This window comes from Manis pentadactyla, chromosome 16, assembly GCF_030020395.1.
Source record: "Manis pentadactyla isolate mManPen7 chromosome 16, mManPen7.hap1, whole genome shotgun sequence".
Classification (NCBI taxonomy): domain Eukaryota; kingdom Metazoa; phylum Chordata; class Mammalia; order Pholidota; family Manidae; genus Manis; species Manis pentadactyla.
In genome coordinates, this window is record NC_080034.1 from 77,460,505 (window position 1) to 77,478,080 (window position 17,576).

Genomic DNA, 17,576 nt, shown 5'->3' on the forward strand with positions numbered 1-17,576 from the left:
GGTGTCTGGGGCCCCACAGAACAGCCCCCAGTGTACTCTGATTAGCATGGTCCCTCCTCGGCCCCAGAACTCCTGCCAAGCCCCGACCTGAGAAGCGGCTGGATGCACCAGGGTGACAAGAGGCAGGAAGTCAGCGGGCTTCCCTGAACATCTCACAAGGCTCCACTCCATTCGCCCATTGTCCGTGGGAGGTTCTAGAATGCCTCCCGGCGTAGTGAGAGGAGGACAGCGTTAGAAGTCAGTCAGACCTGCGTTCGGAGCCCATCCCTCCCGACTGCCAGGTGTACGGCTCGGAGCAGACTACTGAACTCTTCTCGTTTTAAAAAGACTGCTCCCTAGAAGACCCGCTGTAAGGATGGAAGGTAACATGTAAAGCACCCAGCAAGGTGTGTGATGTGCTGTGGGTGCTCCACAGCGCTATCCGTTCATGCCCTTAGTTACTAGTAAGAGGGGGGGAGGCTTTAAATCTTACTTTATTTAAATCTTGGGTCTCTTCCTTGCCTCTGAAAGATCCTACTTAGATACTGAAATTACTTGGGAACAGTGGCAACTTTAGGTCTTTGTATCTCTGTCCAGAGTGTCCATTTCACAGGACCTTCTTTTAAGATGGTTTTCACATGGAAGAATTTATTTTAAATCCAAAGAAAGGAATGGCACCCCCAAACTGTGCTCACATTCCCTAGTTGAGCATTGTGATCGCAATTCCGTTGAGCCTGCGGAGTGGGGACCATGCTCGTTTAGTTTTATTCTGCCTGACATGCTGTTTAAAATGGAGAATGTCAGCTTGGAGTCCTTCATGTGATACATGTCTCCAAAAGGAAATCTATCTCATAAATATTTGTCTAAAACACTTAAAAATAAATTGACACTACAGCCATTTCTACTTGTCCCTGACTGGCAGGATCTACGTCACCATCATGCATCTCTCTGTAGAACATACGGCCAAGAATACAGTAAAATATTTGTTGAATAGTATTCTGAGGTCTGCTTTTAAAATATATATCCCTCTCCCCTTCTCAGCTCCTGTTTTGGTATAATCCCTCAGGTCAAGTGCTGTCTTCATCTCGGTGCATAAACATGATTCTCTGTTTACCTCTGACACTGCAATTAGTATACGGTCTGAGGTTAATTGTGTTTAAAAGGGCAGGAGGGATTCAATGTCTTTTAATGATAAAAGATGATCTTAACAAATTTTATTTTAAAGTATTTTTGAAATATGCAGAAAATATTCCATAACATAAAGTTTGTCAGGGGAAATAACGAATTGCAAAACCCTCTGTGAATATATGTACATTTATTCAATAAACCCCTACCGTTTGTGCCTGATACTCTCGAAATAAATTGATAGGAAACCATGAAGTGGCAGGAAGAAGGGTCTTTTCTTGCCAATATATTATTCATGAGTCCTTCATTATTGATGGTGTTTGTAAGTGACGCTCCACGCTTCTGTAACACCATTCCAGCAGGGCTTCTCTCATTTTTGCTTTATTTTACAGCTGCTGAATTTGGGTCAACAAGGAGCCAGTCTGGGCTCAGAAGACTGACTTATGGAGGGTGAATACACCAAAGGTGAGTTCAGGTTGGCCACAGACCTAGCAGAATTTTTGACCAAGTTTTTAGAAATGGCTAGTTGCGACTATTTGTCAGAATTTAAAAATCTCTCTCCCTTTTTTCCCTATTATATCACTTCTTAAACATTTCCCATTTCTCTATATGGCTCACATGGGTAGGAAGTTTTCAGTGAAACTTGCTGAGAAAAAATTCTAAATGAGTGGGCTTACTTAGATCTGATACAGAACTGGCCACTATACTTTTCTTTTCCTTAGCTTGAAATTAAGACAGAAAGCTTGTAAACATTGTTGCATTTTTTTCTCCACCTCAGTTTTTAAAAATTTGTGAAAGATTTTGTTCTAAAGTCAGTGATGGAGCAAAGGAAGGGGAAAGGTCAGCTCCCTTTTGTTTGTAAATGCAAAGCTGAGGACGCACAGCTGCGAAGTGCGAAGGGGAAGCATCTCCGCACTGGCCAACGGTGGAAACAGAAAAATGGCCTTTCCTCCCCAGCTGTTTATTCCCCGAGCCCTCTTGTAGATTCACCTCCTCACTAGCCGGCAGCAGACCGCTACCCGATGGCAGACAGACTATGGCTCTGCACAGGACTCCCCAGGATGAGCGAGCCAAGGATTATATTCAAGTGTTAGCAGGCATGAAGCAAAAACTCCCTGATCTCAGCACTTCTGCGAAAAGGAATGGGCCTAAAAGCAGGTGCTTCTTGTAGGAAGTGCCTATGAGTCATTACTGACTCATGTCGGGGGCAAGATTTTATGACCAAGCAAGGGAAAAAGAGCTGGTTTAACTGTTACTAATTGAAAGCATCCAAGTTGCACAGCTGGGATTTCATTGTGGCCGGTAGAAGCTGTTTGCTGCTTGGTTCAGGCCTCTGTGGACGTCTGGGGTCTGCTTGGATGTTTCAATTCTATGCATGGTGTGTACGCTGGAAACTCAACTTCCGTGTGTTAAGGTAGTTTTCTCTAACTGGGGGTGGTGTGTCTATGTAGGTTTTGCTTACTGTCTGCAGAGTGGCCTTTGTTGGGCAATGCCACCTATTTAATATTGAATGTAGAATAGTGTAACTTCACCAATGTTTGCTTTGGAAAATATTTGAAGAGTTCTTTTTGTGTTTTGGTTTTGCAGAACCATATTTTTAGTAGGTCATGATACTCGATTGTCCTTGGATCCAAACAAGGCGAGAAGTGTTGGGGACATAGCCCATGAGTTTTAGGTACTGGCTCAAAATCATCTTGTTAACTAACCATTATGTTTGGTTAATTGCTCTGTTAAATCAACTCTACTACCTACGAAAACAGAGAATAAGGACGTGCTAAAGCCAGAATTTCATTTCAGGTAAAAGTCTAGCTAAAAAGAAGCTAGTGAAAAGAAATATAATGTTTAGTTTCATTTCTACTCACTGTCGGTGGCAAAGCTGAAATATACCAAATGTTAAATAAGAAGCAAAATATATACACATGCTCTATTCAACTTCTGGTTCATCCGCTCTCACTTAAATTGTTGGGTGCTGTAGATGAATGAGCAATAGGAATTCCTGTGTCTGCTCTTTAAAGCTTTGTTTATTTTAACTCATTACCTGGATGTTTGATCCTTAAGTATTCACATGAACGAACGTGTTTATATTTGGCCTATGGGAGGGAGGTGCACGTGTGTCTTTAAGAACGATTTTTCACTTCTTGTATTGCATAAATTTTTAGGCCTTTCCTATTGCAGGACTGGAAAAGAATTCTAGGTGTGTGGTGGAAAGAATACTTTTGAGGACTAGCTTCAAAGAATCTTTAGACTAAAGGATTAAGTTGGTTTTTATCCAGAAGTAATTTTGGGGGAAAATACTGTATCTGAATATTATCTTGACTTCATAACACCCATTTCAGAGCTCAAGCTCTTAGATGTACATAATCTATTTAACTTTTATGATTTGCCAAGTAGAGAGCGGCTAACATTCCTGTAACTTATCTAACATTTAGATGCTAACACGGTACCAACAGTATTCCCTGTGAAAGTTACTGCTTGCTTTTCTACCTAAGAAATGATTTTATGAGTGATTTGGAAAGAAAAGTGTTATAGTATTTCTAAGGAAGTAGGCTGATATTTCTTTGCAGAATTTTTTTCTGGTCATAGTTTCTTGAATTATGAGATGGTTTACTCTCCATCCCTGCTTTTTGTATCTCATGAGATAATTCTAAAAGAAAATTTGTACAAACAAGGATATTTGGGAATTAGCAACGCATTCTTTAAATATCTACCTAAGTATATTTCATAACTAATGTTTAACTTCAGACTCAAGGTTTCATATGTGCTTTATAAATTCTGGCAGCATGGTTTTTTTTCATTATTATTTTTTATTAAAGTATCATTAATATACAGTCTTATGTTGGTTTCAAATGTACATCAGTGGTTCAACAGTACCCTTAATTAACTTGATTGCACATTATTGTGCCCTTTTATCCCCCCTCCCCAATTCTCCTACTTCAGTAACCACTCGTCACTTCACAGTGTCTATGAGTCTAACACAGTTTTGTTCCTTCTGTTTTGCTTTGTTTTTGTATTCCACACATAAGTGAAATCATGTTGTCTTTCTCCATGTGGCTTATTTACCCTCTATATCTATCCATGTTGTTGCCAATGGCAGGGTTTCTTTTCTTTTTATGGCTGAATAATATTCCACTGTGCATATATGTACCACATCTTCTTTATCCATTCATCTACTGATATACATGTAGGTTGCTTCCGTATCTTGGCTATTGTCAATAGTGCTGCAGTCAACATAGGGGTGCATATGCCTTTTCGAATCAGGGACCTTGTTTACTTTGGGTAAATTCCTAGCAGTGGAATTACTGGGTTGAATAGTATTTCTATTTTTAATTTTTTGAGGAACCTCCATACTGCTTTCCACACTGGTTGCACCAGTTTGCAGTCCCACCAACAATGTAGGAGGATTCCTATTCTTCCGCACCCTTGCCAGCATTTGTTTTTTTCTTGTCTTTTGGATAATGGCCATTCTAACTGGTTTGAAGTGATATCTCATTGTGGTTTTAACTTGCATTTCCCTGATGATAAGTGATGTGGAGCATCTTTTCATGTGCCTGTTGGCCATTTGTATTTCTTCTTTGGAGAAGTGTCCGTTCAGTCCTCTGCCCATTTTCTAATTGGGTTTTTTTTTTGGGGGGGGGTGTTGAGGCATATGAGTTCTTTATATATTTTGGATGTTAATCCCTTATCAGTTGAGTAGTTTATGAATATATGCTCCCATATTGTAGGATGCCTTTTTGTTCTATTGATGGTGTCCTTCACTGTCCAGAAACTTTTAGTTTGATGTAGTCCCACTTGTTCGTTTTTTATTTCATTTCCCTTGCCAAAGGAGATGTGTCCAGGAAAAAATTGATCATGCTCATATTCAATGAATTTTTGCCTGTTTTCTTCTAAGAGTTTTATGGTTTCATGACTTACATTCAGGTCTTCAATCCATTTCAAGTTTACTTTTCTGTATGGAGTTAGACAATTATGCAGAATAACATAATTCTCATATGTAGCTGTCCAGTTTTCCAAACACCAGTTGTTGAAGAGACTGTCATTTCCCCATTGCATATTCATGGTTCCTTTACCATATATTAATTGACCATATATGTGTGGGTTTATATCTGGGCTTTCTATTTTATTCCATTGATCTATGGGTCTGTTATTGTGCCAGCACCAAACTGTTTTGATTATTGTAGCTTTGTAGTAGAGCTTGAATTCAGGGAGAGTAATCCCCCCAGCTTTGTGATTCTTTCTCAGGATTGCTTTGGCTCTTCAAAGTCTTTTGTGGTTCCATATGAGTTTTAGAACTATTTGTTCTAGTTTGTTGAAAAATGCTGTTGGCATTTTGATAGCAATTGCATTGAATTTGTAAATTGCTTTGGGCAGGATGGCCATTTTGACAATATTAGTTCTTCCCATCCATGAGCATGGGATGTATTTCCATTTGTTAGTGTCCTCTTTAATTTCTCTCATGAGTGTCTTGCAGTTTTCACAGTATAGGTCTTTCACCTCCTTGGTTAAGTTTATTCCTAGGTATTTTATTCTTTTTGATATAATTGCAAATGGAGTTGTTTTCCTGATTTTTCTTTCTGCTAGTTCATTGTTAGTATATAAGAATGGAACATTTCTGTGTATTGATTTTGTATCCTGCAACTTTGCTGAATTCAGTTATTCTAGTAGTTTTTTGGTGGAGTTTTTAGGGTTTTCTATGTATAATATCATGTCATCTGCAAACAGTGGCAGTTTAACGTCTTCCTTTCCTATTTGTATGCCTTTTATCTCTTTGTGTTGTCTGATTGCCATGGCTAGGACCTCCACTACTATGTTGAATAAAAGTGTTGAGAGTGGGCATCCTTGTCTCGTTCCTAATCTTAGAGGAAAAGCTTTCAGCTTCTTGCTGTTAAGTACGATATTGGCTGTGGGTTTTGTAGTATATGGCCTTTATTATGTTGAGGTACTCGCCCTCTATACCATTTTGTTGAGAGTTTTTATTGTGAATTGATGTTGAATTTTGTCAAATGCTTTTTCAGCATCTATGGAGATGGTCATGTGGTTTTTATCATTCTTTTTGTTAACGTGGTGTGTAGGGGGCGGCCTTTGTCTCCCCCCACGTCTGAACGCAGCACGGGGAAGCACCAGCTTGAGAACAACTGGTGCCGTCCTTGGAAGTTATCTGCCCACAAAAGCATATCTTGCCCTTGAAGATGAGCCAGGACGCCTCACGCTGAAAATAGGGAGACCTTGAGGACGTGTGAAAACACCGCCCCTGCTTACTGGCAGATTCTAAGAAAATCAACAAGATGTTCTGGCCTGTCCCCCCTGAGAAAGGAAAGATGAGTATAGCACTTGGCTGAGGTCCGAGAAAGGCAGTATAAAAATAAAGGCGCTGCACCACATCGGGGCTGCAGCCATTGCCTGTCTATTTGTCTGTGTTGTCTGCATTTTTTGTTCCCTTTCATTTCCCCCGAGAAAACACTGAAATAAGCGGCACGCAACATGGTGTATGATACTGATTGATTCACAAATATTGTACCATCCTTGCATTCCTGGGATAAATCCCACTTGGTCATGAAGGATGATCTTTTTGATGTATTTCCAGATTCTGTCTGCTAATATTTTGTTGAGCATTTTTGCCATCTATGTTCATTAGGGATATTGGTCTTTAATTTTCTTGTTTTGTGGTGTCAGTGTCTGGTTTTGGTATTAGAGTGATGCTGGCCTCATAGAATGAGTTTAGAAGTATTCCCTCTTTTACTTTTTGGAATACTTTGAGAAGGGTGGGACTTAGCTCTTCTTTGAATGTTTGGTAGAATTCAGCTGTGAAGCCCTTTTGACCTGGAGTTTTGTTTTGGGGGAGTGTTTTGATTACCAATTCAATGTCATTGCTGGTAATTGGTCTGTTTAGATTTATGTTTCTTCATGGGTCAGTCAGTCTTGGAAGGTTGTATTTTTCTAGGAAGTTGTCCATTTCTTCTAGGGTGTCCAATTTATTGGCATGTGATTTTTCATAGTATTCTCTAATAATTCTATTTCTGTGGTATCTGTTTTGTTTATTCCTTCTTCATTTCTGATTCTGTTTATTTGTGTACACTCTCTTTTTTCGTAAGTCTGGCTAGGGGTTTATCTATTTTGTTTATTTTCTCAAAGAACCAGCTCCTGTTTTCATTTTTTGATTTTTTCTGTTGTTTTATTCTTCTCTATTTTATTTATTTCTGTTCTGATCTTTATTATGTCCCTCCTTCTACTGACTTAGAGCTTCATTTGTTCTTCTTTTTCTAGTTTCTTTAATTGTGAGTTTAGACTGTTTATTTGGGATTGTTCTTGTTTCTTGAGGCAAGCCTGAATTGCTATATGCTTTTGTCTTAGAACTATCTTTGCTGCCTTCCACAGATTTTGGGCTGTTGTGTTTGTTTTCATTTGTCTTGACTTCTGTTTTAATTTGTCCATTGATCCACTGATTATTTAGAAGCATGTTGTTTATACTCCATGTATTTATAGGTCTCTGTTTGGTGTAATTTATTTCTAGTTTCATAGCACTGTGGTCTGAGAAGCTGCTTGATACAATTTCAATCTTTTTTAATTTATCAAGGCTCTTCTTGTGGCCTAGTATGTTATCTATTCTGGAGAATGTTCTATGTACCCTTGAGAAAAATGTGATCCTGCTGCTTTTGGGTGGACTGTAGATATCTGTTAAGTCTATTTGATCTAATGTATTGTTGAGTGCCTGTTCCCTTTTTTATTTTCTATGTGATTAATCTATTAATATGAGTGGTGTGTTAAAGTCTCCTAAAATGAATGTGTTGCAACCTATTTCCCCCTTTAATTCTGTTAGTATTTGTTTTACATATTTAGGTGCTCCTGTGTTGGGTACATAGATATTTATAATGGTTATTTTATATCCTCCCATTAGACTGACCCGTTTACGATTATATTAACGTCCTACTTTTTCCTGCTATTTTGTTTTGAAATCAATTTTGTCTGATAAAAGTACTGCTATTCCTGCTTTTTTCTCCCTATTATTTGCATGGAATATCTTTCTCCATCGCCTCAATTTTAGTCTGTGTATGTCTTTGGGTCTGAAATGAGTCTCTTGCAGGCAGCACAAATGGGTCTTACTTCCTTATGCATTCTGCCACTGTATGTCTTTTGATTGGTGCATTCAGTCCATTTACATTTAAGTGATTATTGATAGATATGTACTTATTGCTATTTTATTACCTGTTACTGTTTTTTATAGCTCCTCTCTATTCATTTTTTTCCTCTCTTATCTCGTTATTGATGGTTTTTAGTGTTGTAATTAGATTTCTCTTTTTTAAAAAATAAATTTTTTTGTGCGTGTTTATTGTAGGTTTTAGTTTTGTGGTTAACAAAGATTCAAGGATGGCTTCCTTACTATATAATAGTCTATCTTAAATTGCTGATTACTCTATTTCAAATACAATCTAAAGGTAGTTTTTTTCCCCTTCTTTTTCTCCCTTCTCCACTTATTTTGTATTAGATGTCATAATCTGCACTTTTTGTGTACCTCTTGACTGATATTGTCTTTTTTTCCTCTAATTTTGTATTTCCTTGGTAATTAGTTGGTTTACTACATTTACTGTGGGTTTATTTTCACTATTGAAAGCTATTCATTTTTAGGGTTGTTTCCATCTACAGCAGTCCCTTTGACATTTCCTGTAAGGCTGACTTAGTGGTGGTAAATTCCTTCAACTTTTTTTTTTTTCTTTTTTTTTTTTTTTTTTTTATTGAAGGGTAGTTGACAACAGCATTGCATTACATTAGTTTCAGGTGTACAACACAGCGACTCAACATTTATATACATGATATTTCTAGGTACCAGGTATCACCATACCAAGTTGTTACAATATTTTGACTATATTCCTTATGCTATACATTACATCCCGGTTACTTATTTATTTTACAATTGGAAGTGTGTTTATATATATATATATATGTATATATATATATATATTGTGAGGGCATCTCTCATATTTATTGATCAAATAGTTGTTAACCACAACAAATCTCTGTATAGGGGGGTCAATACTCAATGCACAATCATTAATCCACCCCAAGCCCAATTTTCGTCAGTCTCCAATCTTCTGATGCATAACGAACAAATTCTTACATGGAGCACAAATTCTTACATAGTGAATAAGTTACATGTGGAACAGTGCAAGGGCAGTCATCACAGAAGCTTTCGGTTTTGTTAATGCATTATGAACTATACACAGTCAGTTCAAATATGAATACTCATTTGATTTTTAAACCTGATTTATATGTGGATACCACATTTCTCTATTATTATTATTTTTAATAAAATGCTGAAGTGGTAGGTAGATACGAGATAAAGGTAGAAAACAGAGTTTAGTGTTGTAAGAGAGCAAATGTAGATGATCAGGTGTGTGCCTGTAGACTATGTGTTAATCCAAGCTAGACGAGGGCAATAAAACATCCATGTATGCAGAAGATTTCTCTCAGAACATGAGGGGGGAGGTTCTAAGCCTCACCTCTGCTGCTCCCCATTTTCTCACCAGATGGCCCCCTGCGACTGCGCCTATCTTAGGTTGTTCCTCCCTTGAGGAATCTTACCCGTCTCTGGCTAACCAGTCATCTTCCGGGGCCATACAGGGAAATGTTAAGTTGGTAAGTGAGAGAGAAGCCTTATCGTTTGAAAAGGTTAGCTTTTTACTTCTTTGCATATTTATGCCCTGTGGCTTCTATGCCCAGCATTTGTCTTGAGGTGTCTTTACCACTTGGAAGAATTATGATACTCGGTAAATTCGACATGTAAATTCCTTCAACTTTTATCTGGAAATTATTTAATACCTGCTTCAAATTTAAATGATAATCTTGTTGGTTGGAGGTCCTTCTGTTTCAGTACATTAACTATATCATGCCATTCACTTCTGGCTTGTAGAGTTTCTGTTGAGAAGTCTGCTGGGACTTCATTTCCGTTATAAGTAATCTTTTTTCTCTCTATTGCTGCTTTCAACACTCTCTTCTATCCTTGATCTTTACCATTTTAATTATTATATATCTTGGTGGTGTTTTCCTGGGGTTCCTTTTGTTAGGGGCTCTCTGTGCTTCTGTGACCTGAGTGTATATTTCCTTCCCCACATCAGGGAAGTTTTCAACAATTATTTCCTTAAAGAGACTTTCTATCCCTTTATCTTCCTTTTTTCCTGTGGTACCCATTATCGGAATATTCTTTTGTTTGGATTGTTCACATAGCTCTCTTATCACTCTTTCATTCCTAGAGATCCTTTTTTCTCTCTGTTCCTCAGCTTTTTTGTTTTCCTGTTCTCTAATTTCTATTTCATTTTTTGTCTTCTCTACATGTTCTAGTCTACTTTAAAATCCCTCCAGTGTGTGTTTCATTTAAGATACTGTATTCTTCAGCTTTGAGTGGCTCTTTTTCAGGTTTGCTATTTCTTTGTTGATATCCTCCTGAGACCTTGAATACTTTTCTGTAAATCCATGAGCATGTTTATGACTTTTATTTTGAAATCTTTATCAAGAAGATTGGTGATCTCTCTTTCACGTAGCCCTCTTTCTGGGGTTCTGTTTTGTAGTTTTGTATGGATCATATTCCTTTGCCTACTTAGTCAGGGTTTCTGTGTTTCTTCCTTTGTGTCAGATGCCTCTGCTATGCCTTCTGGCCTATAGAGTGGTAGCTCTATGAAGAAGGCATCCTATGGTGCCCAGAAGCTCAAGAGTCTTTACTCTCTAGTGCCTGTTTCTATTTTGTGGGGACCACAGTTGTCAGCATGCCATGAGTTGGACTCCCTTTTTGTTTGGCTTCCATAGTGGTCTTAGTCTGGTTGAGCAATTTGCTTTGGTCACACTTTTGTGATCAGCTCAGGAGTCTCTGTTGCATTCACTGTTGGCAAGGGCTGCCCTCTGCCTGGCTTGCAGCAATGGCGGGGCTGCAGAGTTAATGGAGTGGGTGGATTGTGCTCAGCTCAGACCCGGCCAGATACGGACCACTAGGTTTGGACACCTGTAGGGAAGGAGGAGCTCTGGGGGCTGGCTCCTGTATGCACCTCCCCTGTTAGGCTGAAATGGAGCCAAGGAAGCTGGGAAAGGCCCCCTCTGCCTGCCTGGCAGCAAAGTCTAATGCTACTTCCGGGCCAAGTGGGTTGTCTCCCAGCAGCAGGCGCAGGGAGGAGCTCAGGGCTGTGTTACCAGCAAGGGGGTAGAGTGTCTGGGGCTTCCGAAAGTTCCCAATCTGCTGGGCCAATGGAGCGCTGGGGAGGCATGGTCCACCTGCCCTTTCTCCTGAGGAGAGTTCTGTCCAACCCTTGCACCTCTGGCACCTCTCCTACTGCTGGCAAGTCTTTCAAATTGCAGCCTCTGCTTTCGGTCTCAGGTCTGGCAGAGCATGCCTGCCCTCCACACTGGCTGGAGCCTCAGCCTTCCGGAGTGTTCCTCCTGCCCCTGGTGTCCAGCCCTGCTACTCACCGGAACCCGATGGGATGTGGGCTCCTGATCCCAGAACGGGTGTCCAGGGCCAGATGCTCAGTGCTCTGGGCTCCTACCCCCTCCTTGCTCCGTTCCTCTTTCTCCTGCCTGTGGGCTGGGTTTGGGGGAGGGCTTGGGTCTAACTTGATCTCAGCTTTGCCACTTTACTCTTTTCTGTGCGGTCTCTTCTTCCTCAGGTGTAGGTGACCTGTTCTGCAGTCTTCAGGTCGTTTTGAGGTTTAGCTGTATTTGCTGTATTTTCTTCTTTAATGTGTTTTTGGAAGGAGGTTTTTGCCTTGCCTTTCTACTCTGCCATCTGTAATCTGTCAAACGTGTGTACAAGTCACCTAGTGATCTTGTTAAAATGCAAATTCTGACTGAGTGGAGGATGGGCAGAGATCCTTTTACAAGGTCCCAGGGAGGGGTACTGCTAGTCCATGAATAGCAGGAGGGCAAAAGACATGTTTAAACTGGGTAGGTTGTGCCTTTCTGTGGTGGTGTGACATGTACATTAAGACTGTTAACGTGTTAATTTGTAGAACACTCTTGAAAAGGATAAATCATTTCAAATACTGATTCTGCCATTATTTTTTAAATAATAGAAAAAAAACTTCTTAAAATTCCACTGTGCCCCAGTTTCCTCATTTGTAAGATGAAGATAGTAAGTCCTCCCAGGATTGTCAGGATTACATGGAAATCTCTCTACAGCATTTTTATGGGAACTTGTTCATGAGCCTCCTGAATGCTTTATCATGAATAAATAAATGAACTTGAGAAATATTAATTTGTTGTGCCATATAGAAAACAAGCTCATACAGGCTAGGAAAGTTTATATGAAACAGTATAGTTGTACTCATCATTATATTATTTATTACAATAAAATAGAAAAGACATTGGTGGTAGTTGGATTTTGGGCAAATAACCTATAGTATATATGAAGTGACTGCTATGTGTCAACACTGTTCTGTGTGTTCAGGATAGAACAGTGGGAAAAAAATCCTTGTCTCTTTGGAGTCCGACACCTAGTAGGGGAGAAATGAGTTTCTATTAAAATACACTGAAAGAAGCAACCCAAAACACAAGATCACTTCACCATTTCAATTTTGTCTGAGTCTAACGACAAATGGGACTGGAAGTTAATAATAAGAAGGAAAGGATGAATAAATAAGAACACTAGTTCATAAGACAAAATCTACATGCGATAGCTTCCAATTCCGCGAGCTACAGAATCTTATAGGGTTTTTAGGGATTAATCTTCATCATCTACAGAAATTGCTTAGAGGTAATTAAATAGTAATTATTCCCTTCCTCAAAAACCTGTTAACTTCTAATATGGGTGGAAGGATTTCAAGAATCCCTATTATTTTTCTCTGCCAACTGACATTTTTTTCCAATTTATATATAGTATCTCTTAGAGTATGTTCAATAACTCTATGTGTGAATGAAGGCAGAATTTTTTAAGTTTTATAATAACTTACAATCCATTCTACTACTAGTAATTCTTAACTGAAGGATGAGTTCCATACTAAAAATGTACAAGGCACTCTAGGTTTGGTGATTTGTAACTCCAAGCTGAATTTCTGCACAGAAAAAATTATTATTTTCAAATCTCAAGCTATGAACAAGAAGTTCCATCATCCCATAGTGAGGCTGATATTATTTCAGGGTAAAATTGAGCAGTGGGAAATTTTGAACACAAATTTATTCTTGCCTCGTATTTCTTCTCTGCAGTCAAGTCTGGTGAAGTTTCCAATAACTCAGTAACATGAATGTGGGACTATTAATGTTCTCTCAAATGTTATTTTGCTTCAAAAAAATAACCTTAAAGTGGGGTAAACAATTGAGATCAAGTGTAAAGGGGATGTGAATTTTTCCATATTTCCCCAAATCCTACCAATGTTCTATGTTGAAGTTTTAGTTGGCCTGGCTTTTTTTGCATTACCTCTTCAAAACTTGGATATGAAGGCTCTCCCATACACCAAGTAATAGCCTCCAAGAAAGGGATGATATTTGAGTCCCAGCCAGTCCACTTCCTTTGCGGGAATTCTGAGTCTGATAGGGTGAAAGGAGAAAATAGGATGTGGCTATAGTTCAACGTCTTATATACGTAGCTCCTTAAAAGAGTCAGATACAGATCTCCCCTGTAAATTAGCTAATTAGGAATTATTTCACTCTGCTTGTCAAATACCTAGCTAAGAACTGTGAAAGAGAAACTATTGTATTTGAGAAGGAAGAGATGAGATGTTGCAGGAGGAAGAGCACATACACCTGGGGAGTCTAGTGGGGAGTTTGTGGAGGAAGGAAGCTAGGACAGGGTCACGGGAGAGAGTAGATTAATTTTGTCTATCATATTTGGCAGTTCTTATTTAGTCTTGTTGATTACCTTGGAGGTGCCACTGAAAGCCCTTTGCTCTGTAAACCTATGCAAGAAGGATACAGCATGGTTCCTTAGGTGCTGAAATGTACTATAAATTCCAAGGTACTGTAAGATTAGTTTCACAGTTGATTTATACAGTGATTTGAATTGTGCAGTTTGGTGGTGGAGATGGTATAAAAGTCTTGGAGTTAATAATTTGTATCTGATAGCTGGATATTAGATGTTTGCTATCTAAGCAGTTATTAGGAGCTATATATATATTAATTCTGTCATCAGAACCACCACTCTATTGAGATTAATATTCATTCTATTTGCAGAAGAGGAAACTGAAGCTTAGAAAAAGGATCAGTAACTTCCCCAAGGCTACACAGCTAGTAAGTATAGATTTGAAATTGAGTCTGTTTGACTCCAAATCTATTTATAAGCTTTAAAATCAATTGTGTCAAATGGAACACTAAGCCAGCGTTTTTTCACAGTAGGAGGCTTTTCTCTCTGATCATTTGCTTACTTGTCTCAACTCTTATAGAGAAGTTGGATTATCTTCATGGCTTTGACTGACCAGCTCAGTATCCTTTAAGGCACAACTGAATTCTCTGGACCCTTCTTAAATGAGAGGGCTGGACTACATGATCACCAAGACCGTTCCAAAGGTCAGTTCCTACAGTCTCTATACTTTGTGGATTCAGTCTTTGAGCCTAGCTCACTTATTCAATTTCCTAAATATAATGCTTTTTATTTGGAGCAAATACGTGTATAATTTTATTACTGGTAACATACCACTTATCTCTAATGTGAGCTGTGTAGGTTAATAAAACTGTAATCGTTTATTGCATTTCTTGCATACGAGGTGCAAGTCCGGGGAGAGGAAATCCCGGGGCAAAATACCTCTAAAAGCTGAAATCAGTTGAAGGGAGAAATAAAGTTTAAAACCCATTTATTGCTTATAAATTGCAGTCCAGGGCCATCTCTCTCCCCTGCTCCAGAAGGAAGCAAGTAAGTCAGCAAGCCAGCCCCTCCCTTTAAATGCCGAGGTTCAGACATGCCCTCCGTTGCCCAGGTAATTACCCATTGACATAGAAATGAACTTCTCTCCACCGCTGAGGATATGCAAAATGCACTAAAGTCAGGTGAGATAATCTGGAAATGTTACAATTTTACCCACAGGCCACCCCTCCAGAAATCTCACCTTATAATCTACTTGTTCCACTTCTTCCACAATGGCCCCTGGGTGGGAAAACTGGAGGATAGTGACCAATGACATAACAATAGAAACAGCAATAAAATCATGACAATCCTCAAGCCTGAGGACTCAGCTAGCTTCAAACTCTTATGCAGATTAAGTCCACAGCCCGTCCATCCCACAGGCAGGCGGTAGCTGAGGGTTCAGAGCCATCATCACGTGGCAGCTGCAGCCAGGGGGGCACATCGAGGCCACAAGGAGTGTAGGAGAAAATAACCGTAAGGGCGGTAAGATACATGGTTTAATGACACCAGCATAGGCAAATCTTGTCCATCAGGTAGGATACACGCAAGAGAGTGGCCTTGTGATAAAACAGTGGCAGGAATGGGATCTTGTCCTGGTCTAGTTACCAGACTTTCACCCCCCTCCCTGTGGGAGCTACAGGTGGGCCAACATATAGGGCTACGGGAGGTGCATGCACTGGCCATAAAGACAAAACAAAACTTGCTCGCAAGATGCTCTTATCTTCTGGACATTCTGGGTACACTACTGGGACCTTTGGGGGCCATTCAGCTGCTTATTCCAGGAACACACAGGAGGCCAGCTTCCAGGCCTTTCCCCCAAGGTGCCAGAAGGGCCAGCCATCGCTGGTCCATGTGTGGAAATGTCCAGGGCCAGGTCCATTCAACAGTGTCTCCAGGGCTTAAGGCAGTAGGGCTGGCGGCAGGATGTTTCTCTACTGGCCATATCCTGGCTTCAATAGCTCTTCTTTGGTTTGGACGTACAATTGTAAAGGAGAGGCAGCAGGTGCGTGAGCACATCCACAGGGCTCAAAGCTCCTTTATGTGGCTTCTCATTCAAATGCCCCAGCACTGTCCATAGGCAAACTGACCAACCCTGTAGCCTACTGGTGTCCGGACTCAGGCCAGATTTCAACAAACTGTTGTACCTCTCTATCATGCCTGCCCTGGTAGGATTATAGGTACATGAAATTTCCACTTTATTCCTAATTGCTGCACCCATTTTTGTAACACATGTCCAGTAAAGTGGGTGCCTTGATCTCTCTCCATCACCTGCAGCCGGCCATAGGCTGCAAAGAGACGTTTCAGGCCCCTCTTGGTGGTCTGCTGATCTGCACGCCGTGCAGGAAAAGCAACCAGTAGTCCAGTAGCTGTATCCACACAAGTCACGGCATACCGATATCCTTCTAATATGGGCAGAGGCCCAATATAGTCTACTTGCCACCTGACAAGGGGTATTGGCCCCCTTACTATTGTCCCATGTTGCTGTGAGACTCGGTGTAAGTCCCTCTTAGAGCCCACAAGGCACCCCTTCCGGGCTCTGCTGACTTCTTCAAAAGTTAGTGGCAAGCCCCACTGACTGGCTACAGCCCACATTGTCTTCTGCCCCACGTGCAACAAACGCTGGTGTAGCCATTGGGCCACATCAGAGGCAGGCTTTCCTTCAGCCAGCACACCTGGGCCAATGTGTCTGCTTCATCATTGCCTGGGGATACCAAAGGCAAATGGCCAGTCACATGATATACGGTAACAGTCTTAGTCTGACCAGATGCCCATAGGTCTTGGCACAACTCTTGCCCCCAAGGGGGCTGGTGACCAACCATCCAGTTGGCATGAATCAAAGAACACTCAGCTCCTGTATCCACCAGCACCAAGACACGTTGTACATTCATGGGGAACCAATAAATTGCTAATTCTACATGTGGCCTCTGGTCCCCGCCATGTCCCCCAAGGTGGGGACTTTGAACCCCCCTCAGTTGAACCGCGATGCCCAATTATCCTCCTGTGGGGGTGAGGGCCCAGGTGAATCCTGAGTACTGTCTCCCATGAAGTTTTGTAGGGACCCAGGCCGGGCATGAGGCCTTGACTCTGTTTTCTGTGTCCCAGACCTCAGGGCCTGGAACTGCTGCTCCGGCTTTAATTGGTGCCTCAGTTCTAACAACATTCTATTGGGCTCCCCATCGAGATTTTCTTTCACTACCCTGGCCTTTATCAAATCAACCCACAGATGGGTCCTCGAGACCTTCAAGGGGCCTTTTGCACTTCTCCTTTCACTCGTGGCCCATACTTCCCTCCGTGCCCTTGTTGTTTCAACCTCCTCCAGATCTGCTAAAGTACGAGTAGCCTCTCTTATGGGGTGCCCTAGGTGGGGGGGGCAAGAGTATTCACTAGGGACCCACAAAGAGATGTGGGAGCTGTATGCAGCACCAGATTTCTCATTCCTACAGTGAACACTTTCTCATCAGGGCCCCGGGGGGCCATGTTATAGATGATATTTTTCATACCCAATTCCCGCAGTACCTATTGGAGTTGAAGGAACTACTCTTTCATCCCCCTCCCCCATGGCCTCCTGCAACGCGGCTTTTCTTGCTGTCTACCCCCTCGCCACTTCTAAGGAATCTCCTAGAAGCGTGACCTGCCTTTTCAGTAACTGTCTCTCTTCTTTAAC

At 40.8% G+C, this 17,576-nt stretch overlaps 1 long non-coding RNA gene across 1 annotated transcript; it reads left to right on the plus strand.

Moving 5' to 3' along the window:
• The first annotated feature begins 1,495 nt into the window (after positions 1-1,495).
• LOC130681219 (uncharacterized) lies at positions 1,496-15,084 on the plus strand. Its single transcript, XR_008994296.1, has 3 exons — positions 1,496-1,569; positions 14,245-14,305; positions 14,456-15,084. It is a non-coding gene; the product is annotated as an uncharacterized LOC130681219 (long non-coding RNA).
• Positions 15,085-17,576: the final 2,492 nt, after the last annotated feature.